This window comes from Antechinus flavipes, chromosome 6, assembly GCF_016432865.1.
Source record: "Antechinus flavipes isolate AdamAnt ecotype Samford, QLD, Australia chromosome 6, AdamAnt_v2, whole genome shotgun sequence".
Taxonomy (NCBI): Eukaryota; Metazoa; Chordata; class Mammalia; order Dasyuromorphia; family Dasyuridae; genus Antechinus; species Antechinus flavipes.
The window spans coordinates 145,932,874-145,954,761 of record NC_067403.1 but is presented as its reverse complement, the minus strand read 5'-3'; the positions used below and the strand labels follow the sequence as shown (position 1 = coordinate 145,954,761).

The 21,888-nt window shown below is 33.1% G+C and overlaps 1 protein-coding gene across 1 annotated transcript in view; it reads right to left on the bottom strand.

Annotated features, from left to right (window-relative positions):
• The window catches only part of BMPR1B (bone morphogenetic protein receptor type 1B), a 211,343-nt gene extending 194,070 nt beyond the window's left edge, over window positions 1-17,273 (bottom strand). Inside the window, exon 1 of the mRNA XM_051967073.1 lies at window positions 16,972-17,273. The gene's annotated coding sequence lies outside the window, so the exon portion shown is untranslated. The remainder of the gene's footprint in view (window positions 1-16,971) is intronic.
• Window positions 17,274-21,888: the final 4,615 nt, after the last annotated feature.

Genomic DNA, 21,888 nt, shown 5'->3' with positions numbered 1-21,888 from the left:
ATTATCATCAAAAACCCATAACAAGTACTTACTATGTTCTGGGAACTGTGCTAAGAGCTGCAAATAGAAGGAATGGATATTTCACTTACAGGGTAAGGAGGAGTTTCACCTATAACCACTGTTGATATGAAAAGCTAAAACTCTGTTTTTAATTATCAAAGAATGACTACTTCTATCCCAGAAAATAGTTAGAACTGGTACATATCCTCTCAAATAAGTTTTTTTAATTTTTAGAATCCATGAAATTTTCCTGGAGGGGGATCTCTGCAAAGGTCATACTGTCTCAAATATTCAATAGATTCATTTTCCTAGTCCTAAACTATATACCATAAAATAAGACATGGGAAAGTACTTCAGAACTTGTGAAGAATATCAGGTTCAAGTAAACTTTATCCAGATAAACAGGACAGAGAGAGAGAGAGAGAGAGAGAGAGAGAGAGAGAGAGAGAGAGAGAGAGAGAGAGAGAGAGAAAAGCCCAGCATAATGGGAAAAGAATCAGCAAGAACTGAGTTCAAGACCACCAGTGTCAATACTGCTTTTTTTCATCCTAGACGAATCACACTGCCTCTCAGTGCCATAGGCAACTCTCTTCAATCAGTAAGCTGCTGAGTAGGTGTTAAACTTCATTACTTGGATGAGTTAGACTCACAGTTCTGGACCAAAAAAGAAGACAGGACTAAAATCCTATTTGGATAATTGATAAGAGTTTAAAGGAGACCTTGGGTTTTAGAAGACTGCCAGTGAATTGCAAATTTGGATAGGTACCACCAAGCTTCAAAGGATTCTAATCCTAACAATAGATTATGTTAACTGTTTCCTGGGAACCAGTTTAGCTAGGTTCAAAAAAGCTCAGCAGTTTAAGGTGGAACCCTCACCTAAATGATTGTTAGTTATAGTAATTCAAGAACTATCTATATCAGGAGTTTTAATACTGTGATCTGGAAACTTTTTTTAAAAACATATTTTAATAATTTTATTTCAATTTGATTGGTTTCCCTTTTCATGCTATGTATTTTTATTTTATGCATCTAAAAATGTAGTTCTGAGAGGGGATGTATATAATTCAACAAATTACCAAAGAGGAACAAGACATAAGTGAGGGGAAAAAAAAAACCTCTGCTTTTTATTTAAGAGTTGAAAGAGTTGTTAGCTGCACAAGTAAAAGACTCGTTTCTACCTGCCACAGTATGTATACTTGAAATAACAAATATAATTTTTTGAAGAATACATGAGGAACTAGGAACTAAAGAAATGGCCATGACTAATAGAATTATTCTTTTCAGATGGACAAGTCTGTAAAATAAAATCCAATAATTATATTCCTTGTGAAAATTAATTTAACATTTATATATTACATTTTAAATTAATGTAATCCATCAGAATTCACCAATGGCAACACATACTTGTTCCCTGGAGGCTATGATTCCTGACCAGTTAGCAGTTTGTAGACAACAAAATATGGTGGAAATAACTGTGCACAAATCACTGTGCAAGGGTCTCAGGAAGAGAATCAAATAATATGGTCAAAAAAGAAAACCAGAACAAAACTTGGCAGATCTAACTTCCTTTCTTATTTCTTCTTCTTTTTAAGATGATTATAAAATATATTCCTTCAGGAATGCTTTAAAAATATTTTCTTGTCATGACCGGGGATTCCACTGGTCATTTCTGTAAGATAATTGCTTGCTTTTATGGGGGACACTGGAATATCAATCCAGATGCTGTAAATTATTAACAATTTTTTTTCTCAGAGAAATTTTGCTCCTTTTTCCAAGCAACCTAAAGAAACATCGTTTGTGTAAATCTTTCTAATTTTGTCTGTACTATTAAAAAAATACCCTTACTTATAGTATCCTAAATGAAGGACAGATGCTTTCAATGTTGGGTCCTTAATGAAGCATTAAAATGCTGCTGGCACCGGGAATCCTGTGATACAGTTTAGTCTGTTTTTGTAATAGGCGTGTTTTTACAGCTGTAAAAGCACTAAAAATGACTGTCTCTGCTCCAATATTAATATAAAATCAATTAAAATATCTTGACAGCTTGCTAAGATATTGAACTATTGTTCAATTTCAAAATCATTACATTGGAACATTCTTACCAATGTACTTTGGTACTTTGAGGGGTTTAAGCTAGTAAGTCAAGACAAGAATTAAAAGCTCTCTCAAGTATTTCTTTTAGAATAATAATAATAATAATTTATCATATTGAAATGGAATTCATTGTACTTGATTGGCCAATAATGATTTTTACCTCTCTCTACAAGTTTCTAGAAATTTTTTATTTTGTTTTTTTATCTTGTCTAAACTAGAAAGGCAGAAGCCATTCACCCATCAATGGCATAACAGATTTGACATCCTCACCCTGGTCTATGCCTCCACCTGGCCCCTTCCTCCCATTGGTTATTTCCTTGCTGAGGCCTTCATTTAGGGAAATGACATATGGAAAGTACCTCCTTATAAACATGGCTTACAATATAAAGTGCAATCTCTCATGTTTAATATTTAAAACTCTTCATCATCTGTCTCCTACTTATCTTTTCCAAAATGATCATACATCCTTATCTTATTTCCCTAATACACAGACCTCTTTTTTATAACATTTTAAATAATATTTTATCTTTCACCTTAATGACTCTGCACAGACTTTCCTTTAGGTTGGAAAAATTCCTGTTCCTCTTCTCCACCTCTAAGAATATGTGCCTCTCTTCAAGTCTAGACCCTGGGGCCACCTCTAACATCAGGCCTTTTCAAATCCAACTATGTCAGAATGTTCATACTATGCCTAATTATTTCTGTATATTGACTTTTTAGCTCTCTTTGGATTTCCATCCCGCCATACCACTTCCAGAATGTAAACTTCTTCAGGGCAGGGATTCTCCATAGTGGGCATTTAATTAAAAACTTGTTGAATTCATTTGGATTGATTTTTTTCCCAAACAGGCCAAGAAAGAAAAGAACAGAGAGAAGAATAGCTATTTTCCAAATAGTCAAGGTATCAACTAAAATATTTATGCAGGAAAAAAATCATATAAAGAGAATTAAAAACCCAAAAAGGCCTACCAAGAATAAAGTTCCATTTTATTTAATCACTTTCAAAAAAATCCCAAATATTTCAAACTTTAAGGCAATCTTTGCATTTGTATGGAACTTCAGGGAGTATTTAGAATATGGAGTCTGTTCAAATTCATATTTATGGTCCAAATACCTGTAAATATAAGAATTAAATTTAGGCTCTCTAAACATACAGATAACATTTCCCAATTTTTAAAAACTTATGTTTGTGTAACTGAATGTCAAAATACTATAATTTCACTGTAAAACTATTTGTTATGGAACACAATTTGGTATAAGGTTGCATTAAATTTTATATAATATTCAAGGGCATTTATTTTATTAGTTAAGATCCAAGGGAATTTTGAAATCATATCATTTAGCTGTTGAATAAATCCAAATAGAATCTACAATATAATTAAAGCTTTCTGAGAGCAAGAACTGAATTGTTTTTCTTTTTTATGTTTCCATTATACCCAGCACAATGGTTCTTAACATGAAATGGTTTGTCAGTTTAAATTAAATGAAATCTAAAGTTGCTAGCATGAGAGAAGATCCCAGAGTAAAGAAGAGGAAGGAACTGACTTGTTTATTAATACTGAAGGGGGTGGGGGAGAGGGCAACAGACCTATTCTATATATCACATTTGGATTCTTGTACAGTTTGATCGACATCACATGCAAACTTAATGAACAATACATGGTATAACATATTCACTATTATATACTTGGAACAAAGTCAGCTAAGTGGCTTTTCTTATTTACTCCCTTTCTGATAAAAATTAAAGTTTTCTTTTCATTTAAACCAAGGCAATACTATAGATATCCAAAGTTTTTAAGGGATCAAAGCCATTGACTTGAAACTGATTTGGTAGAATACAGACACCTTTTCTTCAATGGCAGATATATAATGCGAGTTACTAAGAAAGGCAAGCAGAATATATCATGTCATTAGAATAAACTTAATAATAAAGTAAATATATGGCATAATTTAAAAATTTACTCCCTCAATAAAAAGTGGTCTTTTTTAAATGTTGTATTCCTTTGTTAATCACAAAATAAATACAAAGACCTTAATGCAAACCCAACTAATTATTTTTTTTCTTGGAGGAGGAGTTAGGGTTAGTTTGTTAGTACTAATATACCTGGGAAAGAGAGGTGGAATAAAACAAGCACACACACCAGTATGCTCATTTTACATTGCTGTCCTTTTCCATGGTTCCATGGAAATCAAGATCCTTAAGAGTAATGACCTGCCAACATATTATCGTTGGTCTTGAACAAACTGTTATGGCCTGAAGCCCTTGAGTGGGTTTAGCTGAAGTAAATATTAAATGTAAATGCAGACTTTGAGTGCACTAGGAAAACTTCAAATCTCTTGCTTTATTAACAGAATCTTTGTTGATAGAAAATTACTTCAGATATCTTCTCCTATGGCCTTTTAGGGTACAAGGATTGCAAAGTCCAGCAGGCATTGAACAACATTAGAGTTGGCTGGGCTCCCTGTGATTATTTCAAGGATCCACTAATCAAATCAATTAAATCATGAAAAATTAGAATGTATATAAACTTGGTTCTTCATTATATTATCTGACATTTATATAGTGTCTCCAAGTCTGCAAAGTGCTTCACATATATAGCACCCTCTGAGAGCTAGCTCACTTCTTAAACTCTCATTTTCATCCCAGGAAAGCAGTTGATTATTAGTCTCAGGGATAACCCTGAGGGGTTGGGTTGCAATTACTGCTGCTCACAAGCCCCTGCCAATTTGTTTATCAATAATCAAACAGATTATTAGCTTTTTAGCAAAAAACAAAACAAAACATATTACTAAGATGGAAGCAAGAAAAATAGCTATTAAAAATAGCCTGAGGCAATGTTCCCATTAATATACACAGGATTCATGGAAACAAAGTAAAAAGGTAGAATAAAGTGAGGACCTTGTGCAGTAAACACACAGCAAAAATTCTAGAATAATTTTTCTCTTTGTAGAATTCTCAAGAATTTTCTATTAAGTAACACAGCTCTCTGTCAAAGTAGACCATCCTACTTTTGCACAGCTTGGACTGTGGGGGGGAGGGGGGAGAGAAAGTGTTTATCTCAAGCTTAAGGTTGCTTTTAAGCAAAATTTACCTCCTAGTTCTGTTTTCTTGGGTCAAGCAGTGTAAACTTCTCTAAAAACCTAATATTGTTCCTGTCATATAATTTCCCCAAAATAAGAACAAAGACACAAAGTGAGGATGCGAAAATTCTGCAAAATTCTCCCAAAAGAATGGATCTTTTTAGACCCATATAAAAAAAAAAAAAAAACCAAGGTGTACAGGGTCTTAAGCATTGCTGAAGGAAGGTACAAGATCATATTTTACCTCCTACAATACCTAAATAAACAATTCTCAACTGTGCACTCCTTGTAGCTATCTAATTGTTTCTACTATATTTTAAACAACAACTTATCGTAATACTGAAAACTGCCAAATCTTTCCTCGATTCTAATCCCTATATTACTCATTTCATCTCATACTCAGCTCATACATTACTCTATTCCATGTACACTAAAATAGTCATGTCAGACAAATAGAATCTGGTGAATTAAACCATATATAAGGATCTCGACTTCAAAAACCATAGACTGACATTACCTATGTTGTACAGTTTTTTTATTTTGTTAAATATTTCCCAATTACATTTTAATCTGGTGTTGACTTACTTCCTGTTCTTCAGTAGCTGCAATAGCAGCATTTACATAACACTGAACACTACTGTATACCACCAAATGCTTTACAAATATTATTTCATCTAATCACAGTAAGCTTCCCAGATAGATTCTATTACCATACACAATTTACAAGTGAGAAAATTGAAACAAACAAGCTGAGTTATTAGTGCAGGGTTACATGGCTATTAAATACTTGAATCTGAATCTGAATTAGTCTTCCTGACTCTACACATAGCACTCTATCGACAAGGAGCCACCTAAATCTCCATCCGTGTCTCTGGCCTAGCTATCTATTCTTGAGCACTTTTAGCTTCTTTTTGCCAGATAATCAATCTACAGTTGCCTCTCAAATTCAGTTCAAATGCTATTTTTCATAGGCTTTTCTTATTCCCTTGCAGATTACTTTGTATCTACTTTCTATATAATTTGTCTTTAATGATTTATATATGTTGTCTCTCCCATTGGACTATAAAAATCTCAAGATCACAAACTCGTTTCTCCTTTTTCTTTGTATCCTCAGAGATTAGAAGTCTCTGACATAAAATCAGCACTTAATAAATGTTTTGATGGACTGTTTCATCACTTTTTAAAAACCCAAATTATTTTATTTTCAGATCCAAGTTCTCACTCTGGTTCCACAAGTTCAGCAACCATAGAGAAGGCAATATATAGAAAACCCATTACAAATGTAAAGTCATGCATTTTCACTTCAGCTGTATTCTGCAAAAAAAAAAAAAAAAAAAAGCAAAAAATTCTTCAATCTACACTCTGATTATCAAAGTTCTCTTTCTCAAGCTAGATACAATTTTCTTTTTGGCATGAGTCCTTTGGAATCATGGGGAAGTGGAATGTCGTTACATTGATCAGTTACTAAGTCTTTTACAGTTGACTCATTACAATATTATGGTTACTGTGTAAATTGTTCTTCTAATTCTGCTCACTTAATTTTGCATCAATTCATATTAGTCTTCCCAGAAACCATGAACTTCATCATTTCTCACAGCAAAATCACATCATGTCACATTTACATGCCATGACTTGTTTGGCCATTCCCCCTTTGATGTATAACCTCTCAGTTTCCAATTTTTGACATCACAAAAAGACCTATAAACATTTTTATCTACATGGGTTCTTAGCCTCTTTCTTTGATCTCTTTGGAAGAGCAGTAGCAGTAGATGTAGTTGTATATTGCTCAGCCAAGAGTATGTATAATTTAATAGTTTTGGAGGCATAGCTGGGATCTCTCAATTCTCAGTCATTATTTACTTGCTTCCAAATTTTGTGTATTAATCTGCTCCACTGATTGATCATTTTATTCTTTATCCATTTCTAAACTGTTTTGATAATTACAGTGCTGTGAAATAGTCCTGGTACTGCTAGTTCCCCCTTTTCTTTGCTTTTTTTTCCCACTGATTCCCCCTGATTTTTTTTTATTCTTTCAGATTTTTTATCATATTTAAATTTAGATGGCATTGTAATTTTTTATCATATTGGCTTAGACATGAGCAACATTTCTCCCGTTACTTAGAATGATCTTCAGTTTTTAATCATTAGTGTTTCTTTGTCACATACTTACTACATGATCAACTCTTTGATTCTAAAAAGTTGCTCCTTGACTTTTTCAAGTTTCCACTTGCATCGCCATTCCAAACCTTCCAGTTTACCAATCCTGGGGTATATAGGGGAAGAAACTTGCTTTGGAATAGATCTGGTTATGTTAATCTATTGTCAAAAATCTTCTGTGCCTCCTATTTGTATAATCCAAAAGTTCAAATGCTCCTGCTTGGCATTTTGGCCATTCTGTAATCTAGAACCATCCCCTACCCTTCCAGACATTCCATGTCTTCTCCATGCTTTATGCATCAACAAATTAGAATAGTCTCCATTCTGTATTTCTGAACACATATTTAGTCTTCATAATTCTATATACTTGTTTACATTATTTCCTATACTTTGAATTGCTCTAGTAACTTTAAAGAACAATGCAAGTGCCAGAGCTTCTTTGAAATTTTCCCAGACATCTCATTCAATGACAAGTTTTCTCCTAATAACACAGAATTTTCTTCGGAAAACATCTATTTAGGGTAATATGAGTAAAGAAAAGAAAGACTTGACAAGCACTGGGGAGATAATATTTAAAAGTCTTGGCACCTGGCTGGAAATGAAAAGTTATCGAAAAGAAATAGTAGGGGAACATTTTGAGATGGGAAATCTCAATGACAATATAAGGTTGATAGTGACTTCAAAAAAATGAGAAAATCTGGGGTAGGTCTGGGTTTAAGAAAGAATGCAATGAATACTATTTTGTACATGCTGACTTCCAAATAGGACACCTAAGTGGATATGTTTAGCAGACCTGATTGGAATTCAGTTGAGAGAGTAGGCCTGGGTATTTAGATTTTTTTATTTAATATATACATGAACTCAAAAAACTAAAGGCATTATCATGATAGAGTATATAGAGAGAAGACAAGAAAACTAAGGACAGAGCCTTTGGGGACACCCATGCAAGTAATATCAAGATAAAACAGTTTCACATATGCCAAGGAAAGCCAAAGAATCCTGAAGTAAGGGCTATTCAATTATGTAAAAAACTGTAGTGGTTAAAAGTATAAAGTCTGAGAAAATACCACCACTGGTGAAGTAATAATACTAAAAATCAAATTGCAAAGAGATGAGAAGTGAATGGGAGATAGGGAAACAAAAGCTAAGAGTAATGATTTAAAAAAAAAAAGTTCATGAAAGGGAGGAGAAATGCCTTACAGAAACAGCAGATCAAGGTTTAAATTTTAAATTTTAATCTTTAAACTTAGCCACATTTTGAAAACAGCAGGAAAAATACAAAAATATAAGGAAAACTAAACATAAGATATAGCTAGAAAACTCCCAATTTGATAAGATCTACTGGGAAAGCTAGAAAGCAGTTTGGTAGAAATCAAGATAAGACTCTCTTGCAGTATATTCTACAATAAACTATCAATTCATTACTTAAACATTAAAAATCATTCCAAAATTAGAAGAGACAATCATATATATTTCAGTGGTCAAAGGATGTAAATTCTTAGTCAGAAATATATTGAGGTGATAATAAAGGACAAAAATCAGCATTTCTGGTTATATGAAATAAAAGTCTCCTGAATAAACAAAATTAATATATCTAAGGTAAGAAGCAGTTAACTTTCTTTGGGGCAATGTTTGGAGAAAACATTTAAATCAAGTTTTTTAGATAAAAATTTGATATCTAAAATATTCTTCATCAGATAACCATTCAAATGATATGAATATCTATTAAAATAATGGAAAACTATTAATAGCTATATGGTAAAATGCTCCAAACTACAAATAATAAGAAAACTATATATATTTTTTAAATCTAAGTCAATCCCAAAAGGCTCTGCATAGAAAATGTCATCTGCATCCAGAAAAAAAAAAAAAACCTTCTGGAGAGTGAATGTAAATGAACACAAGCAATGTTAATTTATTCTTATTGTATTTTTTCCTCTCCCGTGGTTTTTCCCTTTTGTTCCAATTTTTCTCTCCCAACATGATTCACAAAGCAATGTGTATTAAAATTAATTAAATAATTTAAAGATTTTTGATGCTGAGGTTTTATCTCAAACCCACTAAATTGGCAAAGATGACAACTGAAGGAAGTCAGTATTATATAAGCTATGAAAAGATAGGCTTACAAATGTTTATTGGTAGAGCTGTGAATTAGTACAATTTGAAATTATGCAAATAAAGTGAGTAAAAATATGTATTCCTTAATCCAAAAATCCCACTGTTAGGCATACATTCCAAGGAGGTCACTGATAAAAAGAAATTTATCAAAGCAAATATATAATCTCCGCATAGCCAGGAAGCACTTTTTTTTCTGGTAGCAAAGTATTGGAAACAAAGTAGATGCTTATCAACTGTGGAGGTAAAGGAATATGAAAGAATAGGATTGTCCTACATGAAATAATGAATATGATGAATACAGAGCAATGTGGAAAGTGGAAGCAGAAAACCAACACATATAAAGACAGCAGTATTATACACTGAATAATGCAATGGAAAAACAACAATAAAATTATAAAAATGAATGTTGCAAAAATTATTTTTTAAAACTGATTGACCCCAAAGAAAAGTACATGAAAAGATATCTCATTTATAAGAAGGGAATAAGGGCGATCCAGAGATATGGAATGGCACATATGATGTTAATTTTTTCCAGCATGTTGTTTAGTTCTGATTTGTATTTCCTCTTTTTTAATCTTTTAAAAAAAATTCTTAGGTTATAAATCAGAGATCCTTAACCTTTCTTTTTATCACGGCTCATGTATCAAAATACAGTTAACAAAATAGCTTTTTAAAAATTACATTGAAAGACTCAACTTTAAGAATCCAGTTTAAAAATGGCTGTTTGGAGGGAATAATAAAAGTGGAAATCTAACCACTTTTTTAAAAGGGCTAACAAAAATGTGTTTTAAATTTAATAGTAGTGGTTGCCTACCATATTTCTATATAGAAGCTATTAAAAACATGAGAGTGAGAATGGGAGAGGAAATGGTAGGAAGGATAAGTTACAAGAAAAGGGGATAGAGAACTTCCCTGATCAGAAACTAAGACTTTCATAACCTGAGTTATCTGAGGGGAGAAGGTACTTCAAAACAGTAATTATGTCTCCTGTGTTTAATACTAATTGTTATTCGATACTTCCTTAATATCACAATGCTTTCTATTTTAAGTAAATTGTTCTTGTTCTCACTATTACATGAGGTCATGTGTTAAATTCTAACTGGTATGAAAGGAATAGATTCATTAAGCAGGAGGTAATGAATGTTACCATGAATAGTTTTGAACACAGCAGAAGAGCATTTAGGTAAAGAGGAACATTGTGGATTAATTCATCTGGATAGTATTTCTTTTTCTTTATTAATATTTAGGGTACTTTGTGATTTGTGGTACTTATAATTTGGCTAAAATAGTACCAGTACTGTCTAATGAGTGGAAATTTGGTACCCTATAGCAAAACTGAATACTCATCAAGGACTAATGAATAAATAACAGCCAATCTACTTTCCTCCCAATCTACTTTCCTCCTGCCTCCATTTCACTCCATATTCTTTGATGGTTCATGCTCCTCCATCTCCTAAAATAAGTTTATGCTAGGCAAGTCAACCAAACTTGTAGCAGGTAAGACCTGAAGCTTGCCACAAGAATATTCTAATGACTAAAAAGTGAAATAGTACAAACCCCAGGGCCCAAGATTATTCAGACACATCCCTTCTCAAACACATTCCTTGCTCTAATGACATCATATCTGAGATTAAAAATAACATGTGCACATCTCTATGCTTCTGGGAGAGGGTTTAAGTAGCCACTTTCATTAGAAGAAACCTAAGCATCAGAGAGAATACAGTGAGTGAAAAAAAATTTCAATTATAGTAATAAGTTTATTTCTATCTTACTTTCCTTTTGGAGTGAATATAAGGTAGAAGAACACTGTAAATCCAAGACAATTTAGACAACACAGAGGGCTCAGATAGATAGGTTATAATGGCCTTATTTTATATTGAGATTACAGATCAAGGTACTTGGACCTGTAATAAAAAAGGGGAATTTTTTTTTCTAAAATGAGTTGTCTCTTTCTGTTAGTAAGAATATGTACAAATTTCAATTCAATCATTAATGATTAACTCAAAAGGCTTTCAGGTTGCAGGTTGGCTCATATCAAAAGAAAAAAAAATCCATATTCAAAGAGCCCTGAATTAGTTCAGTGGAACTTCATGTCCTGGGTCACCGTGCTTTCTTTCTCTATTATTGTCAGGCTCAATTGGTCTACGAGGCCCTGACAATACATACAGAATTATATCTCAAGGTTAGTTGACAAAACTAGTACTAGAAATAAAGATACATCATTTTGTTGATGAAGTTTAAAAAGCTATAAAGATGGAACAAGGAAAGGGGGAGGATTTCATCTGTAGAAGTACTTAGCTTATCCAATAAAGTATTAATTTGTTATATCATACCACAACTTTGTATTCTAAATTTGAAATCACAATTTTAATAAAAAGCAGGAAACAAAAAGTTGAAAAGAGGAGCAATATTAATAGCTAGCTCAGATAAAATATTAGCCGGTTAATCAGTACAGATAGTGATATGAAATTTTCCAACTCAGAGCCCTTGGATAATGTTTGTGCTAATTAAAAGTCATACGTCATATATGAATGTTCCAAAAGAATGAAATAAAAATAAACCAGGATGTCATAATTGAATTCTCATTAGGTCAATGAAGATATAGACTAAGCTCCAAAGGGTAAAAATTATTTTAGAGAAAACATGCTGAACATAGCCTATGAGCAAACTAATGTAACCTGGATTAATCAGGAAAACTGAGAAAATTCTTGCTACCAATTCTAACTGAAGATGGCAGAAACATCAGGAATAAACACACACACACACACACACACACACACACACACACTTCAGGGTTCAAATCTATTTGTTCTTACTATAGGCCTAAAATGACAATGAGTCAGTGTAATAAATTGGACCAAGGCAAATATATGAAAACTAAATGAACAATGACTAAATAGGGATTCTCTCACAGGACCAAGCTAGTCAAAAATCTAAATTTACCCATCAAATACTGGAAGGCAAATGGCGTACTTATAGGGTCAAACTCCAGTCACTTGTTTGACCTCTTGCCACCAGAAGCAGGTGGCTTAGTAGATACAAAGCTTCTTAAACTGTGAATAATGGCCCTATATAGGATGTAACTGAATTTGAGAGAAGCAAAAACATTTGTCAACAGTAAAAGATATCAAATATTCCACCAAGATTTAATTCTTTATGTAAAAGTAAATAAGTATATTTATCTCATTAGTATGGGAGTTTTCTTTCATCTTGAATAAATGGTAAAATTATATATATATATATATATATATATATATATATATATATACATATATATGTATATATATATATGCCAAATTATTTTAAAATAAATTTGTTTATAATTTATTATCAATAAATGTTTGATTATATTATTTTATGTCCATATTTTTAGACATTTTTCAAATATGATGATTGTGTTTATATCACAGATGATATTTTGAGGGAAAATGAAAAATGTATGCAGTTATTCAGATATCAGATAATCAATAAGCATTTATTAAGCACTTAATATATGGCAGGCACTGTGCTAAACACTAGAGATACAAATAGAGGTGAAGAAAGAAAAGAAAAGAAAAAATAAACAAACAAACAAAAAGAGGAAAAGAGTAAGGAAGCAAGAGAGAGAGAAAGGAAAAAAGGAAGGACAGAAAGGACAGAAAGACAGAAGGACAGACAAAATTAATGAAAGGCAATCTCAAAAAGAATGCTCTAGGCTAGAGAAAAACAGACCATACCAGAGCAAGGGAACTGCATCAGTTGTTTCCAGAGGAAGGGCGACATCTACTTTTTCCCTTTGCGTCTTTTATCTGAAAGGTCTACTTATCAAAGGGAATTTCCCTCTTTGATTTTTATCAAGCAATAGCCATTTTTCCATTTTTCTTTTCACATTGTCTCCCCTCATAAATCCCAAGAAACCTTGATGAAATGTTTGTCTTTGGTCTGATTGTCTTTGGTCTAAGAAATAACCAAATGACCATTCTTTTAAATTTAATAACCTGTTGACTTCATTAATAAAATAATTAAATTACTTCCTACCCACCTCTCCAAAAAAGGAATGCTATAGCACAAAAAGAAAAGGAGGACCTGGAAAGGTCTTTTGCAGGAGGTAGAATGGTATAAAGATGACAATTTCAGGAGTTCATGGAAGGGTTTTTGTCCAAGAATGTCCATCATAAATCTGATTTGGTGCTTGAAATTCCTTCAAAAATACATTAAGCCTTCTATTCCATAATAATATATACTGATGAATGCATATTGGGATAGCTCATATCTGTTCCCTTTGTTCAAGAAGATCTGAAAAAGCACAAGAATGTAGGATACTTGAATAGACATTGGAGGAAATCCGGAGCACAGGAAGGGAAAACGGAGATGCTAAAGACAAACTTGACTACCTTGCAAATCTGCCTTGATTCTCATATGGAAACACATGTACAAAACCACATGGCTGTTTTTTTTTAAAATATGTACTTGTATGCTTGGCTAAGAAGCCTTTCACCCATCTGTACAAAAAAGGTTTTGATCTATTAGCCTCAAGAATTATAGGACAAAAGAGTCAAATGAGGAGGGAATAAAAAGCAGTAAGATTGTAAAAGTACATAAAAGTTTGTTTATTAAAATGATGTCCTATGATGATTTTTTAGTTATTGTAAAAAACTATTAATATGTTAAAGCCACTAAATTTGTAGTAAAGTCGTATTAAAACTCATTATTACATGGAATCATACTGGGTTCTAGAAGATGTCATCAAGTTCTGCTAGCTTTTACCAGACTGGAAGGCATCAAGTTCAGACTTGACAATAAACTATGTGTTTGTCATATGTAAAAAGGTTCATCACAAGAACAATAACTACCAAGTGATTAATATTTCTAGTCACATCAAATCATAAAGATTATTTCCTGGGACATATAGTGATTGATATTTCCACATGAATGAAATTATAATTATAATAAATATAATACAATATCAAAAATGAACAAATTTCTTCCTTTTTCTAAATATTTCCATTTGTATATTTCACTGTCATCTTGAATCTAAAATCTCGACAACTGAGTTTATCACCTTTTCTTTTAAATCATCTAATCTTGACTTTTTTATTTACAGAAAATAATATCATTAAGACACCAGTTCTGCAAGCTCAAAATCTGAATTTACAACCTCTTATTTGACATAATCTTTGTAGCAGCTGCAGTTTCTGTCTCTACCTTTCCCTTTCTATTATCAGCACCCTAGTTCAGGCAAACTGAAGCTGAAGCAGCAAAGTACCCTGAGCAAGAGATAGGAGGGACTTTGTTCCAGGCAAATCAAACCACTACCACCATACTATCAGTGTTAAAACTTCCCAGATCTATAGAGGGTGTTGATGTGAATCCTGCCTGATCCAACAAATAAAAGAAAAATTTAAAAATATAATTTTAAAATGAAACTGCAATGTTACTCTGGAAAGATTTTAGAGCCATGATCTAGCCTGGGTATTCTAAAAGATTTGTTCTAAAAGTCTGACTGTATAGTTGCTCTAAGAGAGAAATGCTTGACAAAGTTAGCGATGGTTGCATTTTCAGCTTTTTAAAACATACACACACATGTATGTTTATATGTTTATGAATGTGTGTACATACCAATGGATCTGTCTGTTATTTCATAAACATGGGTACTCCTTTCAACAGTGCAGATAACAATTCATCCTTATCTTCCTCTACACATTACTTATTCATGCTCTCCTGTACTCTTGTCAAGGTTGTCTAACAAAATCTTCATGAACTAAATCAGAAACTGACACACTGTTAAGCTTCATCTTGACCCTGATCCCCTCCTTCCTCCTCAAAAAAGGCCCTTTATTCCAAAATTTAAAAAATGAAATATTTTTTCAAAGATAACACGTTAAAAAAAAAACAAAACATTTAAGTATTTTAATGAGGGAATAGATATCTTATTTTAAATCCTCAATTGATATTTGTTACCTTTATTAAGCTCCTTGGCCCCCCAAAAGTAGTTAAATTCACCTTTACTATTTTATAAGATTGTTTTTCCCTCTTATGGAAGAATTAGTATGTCTATCTGATGTTTGTGTCTCATAACACTAGAGGGCATAGTGGATAACATTGAACTTGAAGGACAGAAGATTAAATTTCTAATACTAGCTGGACAAATCACTTGGCCTCAGCCTCAGTTTTTCATCTGTTAAATGGGGATAATAATAGTGCCTAGTGTCAGAGTTGCTTTGAGGATAAAATAAGAAAAATATTTGTAAAGTCCTCAGCAAACCTCAAAGGGCTATCTAAATGCTAACTATTATTAAATATTGTCAGGTCCAGCAAATGCATTACCATCTGATTAATAATAGACAAAATACTGTTCCATTCTTCTGGTGTGTCTCACTGAACTGTCTGAGTTCTAAGTTCAAGGAAACGTTAACATAATATTTTGTAATTAGTTTGAATAATGAATTACTATATTTAACTCCACCTCCTGAAGACATCACCACTGATAACGTGAAAATGAAAACATATCCAATTACAGATTGCTTTAATTTTTTTAAAAAGCTGAAGCTTAAGCTTGCCTGAAGCTAAGGTCAGGAGATAATTCATCAAACAAATGTTTAATAACTACTGTATATAGAGTCCTTTCTTTTAGTGAAGTAATATATCTTCAAAACTAAATGTCATAAACACAAATGTACATATTTTAGGATTTGTTAATATGAGAATACACTTAGATGGATTTTCTCCCTGAACTTTTCAATATTTTTACAATTTGGAACTGAAAAAAATCAAAGAAATTAAGAGTATACAGTAATGACGTTTAAGTTATATTTGAGATGGGGGGGGAAGCTCTGTGGAGGAAGGATTCTTTTCTCATATTTTAGAGACAATCATGTCAACAGTACACATGAGAAATGCACGAAGGCATTTGGAACTTCTTTCATCTAAGGATTAAAAAGATTATTCTGAAACTTCATCACTTGCCTGATGCTCAGAATCTATGCAATAAACAGTATCCAATTATCGACTTTAGCACTCTTGAAGGACATTTCTAGTTTAATTTCAGAAAGAATGTGTACTACACATACTCAAAACTTCTCAAACTTTCCCCTTATATCCCATTCCAGTCTTCAGTTTTCAGTTTAAGTTACATTCTAAATCTATAAACTTTTATATATTTATTTTCAGGTATGTTTTGATGCCAGCTGGAGGGTTAGGAGGGATTTACTAATTGATTATTCTGATGTTTCAATTATTTCTATTCCTCCCCTCTAACCCCAAGAAAGATGTCAACAGGGAACTGGTATAGTTTTTCTGATCAGAAATAGCATACAATCTCAAAATTCAGATGTTTCTCAATCCCCTCCATCCCACACCCTACACACTGCTACAAAGGGTAGTGCAGTACCCACAACTGGGCAGCCTAGAGATCCCTTCTCCATCAGGCATCTAGCCCACCAGTGACTTCTTACTCTAGTCTAACCCCAGAGCACCAGCCCGAAGTACAGCAATCAGCAGTGAACTGAGCAAGGGAAAGTGAAGACTCCACTAATGACTTACCTTCTGACTCAAGACAGACTTGCTCTTTTAGCTTTTTTTCCCCTCCCTTGTCATAGCTCAGTGCGAAAGTGTTATGATTCAGCAGGGAAAGCTTGAACCTCATGGTCAAAAAGAAAATTTTTTCAGCAGTGGAAATTCAAACTCCAAGTTGCCTCCCCTGCACTGAAGGCTTTTTCTCTTTCCATGCCTGCCTGCCCTGGCCCTGGCCCTCTCCTGGAGGCAGCTCCAGAAGGCAGTGATCTATAAATATTGACCCTAACACTTGCTGGGCTCTGCTTGACTCTGCTCTGCTCACTGTGCTCTGGGCTCAGGTCTGTTACTGAACACCCTGGTCATACACGGCAAACTTCTCAGCTGCTCAGACAAAGCTGGTGATTGGCTCGCTCCTCAGCAACCCTGTGCCTGCCTGGAAATACCATTTTGTTGCCAGCTTTACAGATGCTGTGGGCCTTTCCTGAGGCCCAAATCAGGCACAGAAGGGCAATTATGAGGGCTGTCTGAAGAAATACAGCTTTCTCCAAGCAGGTGGAGAGAAGAAGTGGGGAGAGGGGAGGAAGCACTGCCTTTGTTTTGGCTCAAGGACCTAATCTCCAATCCCCTTTATAGGGCCTTTTTACCTAAATGTTATTTAATTAAGCTCATAAAATGTAATTACTACACAATATCAGTGTCCAAAAAAACCTAAAAAAGTATTTTCTTTATAACTTGGTAAATTTTTTCAAAGTAGCCTTTCATTGGCCTGAGGCTACAATGGATTAAGGAGCCCCAAGAAAAACCTTGAGCAATTGGAGTTTGTTTTCAAAAGAGTTGAATTGAGTTTCTTAAAGAAACACCCCAATGTTCAATAGTAATCAGATCTTCTATTTATTGGGGAAAATTCCAGACTGTCATTATATTTACATGTACACACATCTATGCATGTGTGTATATGCATGTATAAGTGTGTGTTGTGTGTGCATATGTGTATTTCCACCTAGAAAGTTCAGCTGGAGCTCCTGCTTCAATGATTTTATTTGGAAAGACCATTTCTTTTGTCTATATTATATATTTTGTTGTGCAAGTCATATAGCATCCCTGGGCCTTCATTTCCTCTTCTGCAAAAAAAGGGGGGGAAGCCTCAAAAGCCTCTATGATTCCTTTCAGTTCAATTGCCCTATCCTGACATACATGTCTAAAAATGAAAACAAATACAGAATGTATAAACATCAGGGGAAATATGATATTCAGAAATGATGCCAGTACTAAAGACTAAATGCTAAATGATGTCTATAAGAGGAAAAAAGATGACTAGCCAATGCATGTATTCATGTTTTCTTCATAATCCTTTTGTTAAAAAATGTTTTAAATAATTTGTTTTTGCATGTCTATTTATAACTACGAGTTACTTAACATGTGCTTGAATTTCACCCATTTAGCATTCCTTAACGGGGCCAAGGCTTAGCCAACACTTTTACAAGCTGACACTTAACAGAGATATAAAACAGTATTTACACTAAGAGAATTGATATGTTTGATCACAACAAAAGTGTAATCAGAACCCAGATTTATAAATTTGCTCAGTTTTCTTTTGTGTAGCTTCTGCTAAAGAATAATTATAATATGTTGGATATTATTAAATAAGTACACAAATGTTATACCAATATTACATTGGTAAAAAATATATACTAATGTATAATTTGGCCTAAAAACACAATCTGGCAATAAGCTTTTCCCTGTATGTTAACTTACGGTTTCAGGAGGATGCTACCCGAAGGAGAATATCTAGAGTGTTTCATGATGTGGCAGTTTAAAGAGTCTAATGGCTGGGTACCAATTCTCTACTTCACTATTACTGATTCAAAACTGAACAGTAATTTTTAAAACTTTGTTGGGTTTTTTTCAGAATTAGGAATTCAGAACTAGGAATTAAAGAGTATTCATAATTTTCTGCTTTTTTGGTGAGTAGCATTTATTTCATGGTCAAATCATTAATGCTCTCAGAGCTCTTTAAACAACTCTTTAAGGCTCTTAAGCTACAGAGAAGGAGGAGGAGTTGAGATGTACTGGTAAAAGATGTTTCCTCCTCACAAAGTTCCTCATACCAAGGAATCATTAGTCCAGGCTCTGTACCTTATCCCTCTTCCTACACATTCTATTTAGCTCACTTCAATCTGAATTTATCAAATACCCATTATGTGCCACACATTGTGTCAGGTGCTGGTGATGCAATGGTAAAAATGAAGCACTTTCTGCCCTCAAGGAACTATAGATCTATTTTTTTGGAGCAGACCTATGATTTTATTAATGTAGGAAAGTGTGCAGGAGAAAACCCCATCTACCAAAGCAACTCAATCACTTTCCTGAAACCTAGAGTCTTAGAAAATTGCCTAGTTACTGAGATGATCCATAATTTGCTCATGTTCACACAGAACGTCTTGAGATTTCAAGATCAGCCTCTCTATCCACTACAACTACATAATCCTTCTCTGCCCTTATATAACATTGTTGATTTATTTGTACTTGCCCTTCTTTGTTCTTTTAAAAGGAGACCAAATTGGAGTAATCATTAACTAGAGAAAACCTTCCCAAAAAACTAGAAACAATTTCCTTTTAAGAGCAAGATCTCATTTCTGAAGGGTAATTAGATCACCTGGTAGAAGAGTTTACAGACAGACTACAAAAAATCCTGAATAATTAAATACAAAGTAATAATTTTATATGGCAGGGAGCATTAATTTAAATATGTTGCCTTCTTTTAGATTTCATAAAGTTTGGTGTTCCATATCATATTTATGTTTTATATGTATATAGTCATAAATTTTATGTATATTCATAAACATAAATATATATGTGTGTGTGTGTATATATATATGTGCACACTCTATATATGTACCTCATTTCAACATTATCCACAGTACAATACTTGTCAGAATTAAGAATTAAACTATTGGTAATTAAGTTATTGTCCCCTAACTTCAATATTTTAATAGACTTGCTAAAGTATAACTTTAAAATTACAGAATCATAAAGTCATAAATGTCTGGAAAGAAAATGAGTCAGGAATTCAAGAAAGGCAATCTGAGACTTTTTATTGTTTAAAAATTATAGCTAATAAGTTTTTAATAGAAACAGATTCAAAATGCCTATTTTATATTGCTAACTAGACCAATAACTAGCTCACAAAAAAATGGAAAAATTACCTAATTTTATGAGTTTTGATTTTTCCACCTGAAGAATGAAGTTCATAATATAAATAAAATAAATCAATTCAACAACTATTACTCAAACTTGTTAAAGAACTATTATTAACCCAAGATGGATAAAAAAAGTTAGTGTTGATAGTCTTGAGTTCACTGAATAGGCCAGAAAAAGAGAATCTTTAATATACCCAGTCATATAGACTTGGGCAAAATCACATGACTAACTATAAGGAAATTGATTGTCCATTTCCTCATCAATTAAATGAGAAAACTAACATTTTCACTTGCTATCTGATAACAATCATTCTGGTGATCAAGGGTGATAATCCACAGAAAACCTATTGCAAATCTTACATTACTAGATACATGTCAGTTGCTATGATCACAGGATCCAAATATGTAGAATTGAAAAGTCACCTATCCACTTCATTCATTCTATTGGAAAGAAGGCCAGAGAGATTAAAAGATGCCCCTATCCCACCCCAGCTCATAGAGATAGGAAGTAGAATTGTAAATGGGAAACAAGGCCTTTGGACTCCAAATCTAGGCTTACTACTATTACAGGCTTACTATACTATACTACATTCAATTTTTTAAATTAAATTCAAGAAATCAGAAAAAATAAAGTGTCTGTGAGGTAGAAAACACTAGCCTAAGGTACTCTATAGATAAGAAATATGATTCTTGACATAATTATACAAAGAGAAAAGACTGCCCAGCATTTTCTCTCTTTCTAGGGAATAATTATATGTCATAAAATTCTACTCTGAATTTAAATCTATTTGGAAATTAGTAAATTTGTATAAAAACTCATGTTAGGATGTTTCCTTTTTAATAAACTTAAACTTTGGGGGCCTTCTTAAAATAGTCGATTTATCTCCTCCTGAGACTTTAACTTTATATACTCAGGAATTGATCAAAAGTGCTTCTTTTAAGGGAAAAAAGTCTGTGATTTATTCCTCAAACACAGGCAAGAACAGAAGCTGGTTCCTACCATTCAATGCAACATTCATTTATTAAGCAAGCATACTGTCTCTTTTTGCTTTTTGCGCGACTTCAGTAATATATGTTGAGCATCAAGTAGCATACAGGGAAGGCAGGCTCCCAAACACCCTATATGGACTTCTCAGTGATTTGATGGTATGAACTGAATGAAGTTCACAGATAATAAACAAGTAAGAATGGGTCACAAACTTCCCAAAACTACTGGGATATTGGGGATATTTGCAATCCATTGTGATGACCAGCTTTTTTTATAAAGAAACAAACTTACTGCTAGCATGTACAAAAATGATATTCATATACTGTATTATCCACTAGAATACACTCGATCTAAAGCAACAAACACTTAATAGATATTTACTTGGGCCAGGCACTATGCTAGGTGCTAGAATATAAAGAAAAAAAATAAACTATATCAAAGAAGACATGTATGTATATTGAGTATATATAGAAAAAATATGCATCTTACGTACTAAATAAAATAAATAGAAGGAAATTATTAAGTTAATGGTTATGGATTCTTTGAAGGAAGAAAGGAAACAAGCATTCATTAAATACTTACAAGTGAGGCACTATGTTTTAAAAAAAAAAACAAATAACTTTACAAATATGTCATTTGATCCTCACAAAAACCCCAGGACATCAGTGTTATTATTGTTCTCATTTTCTAGACCTAGATTTAAATGCAGGTCTTCCTGATAACAGGCCCAGTAGACTCCTACTGCACCACTTACTT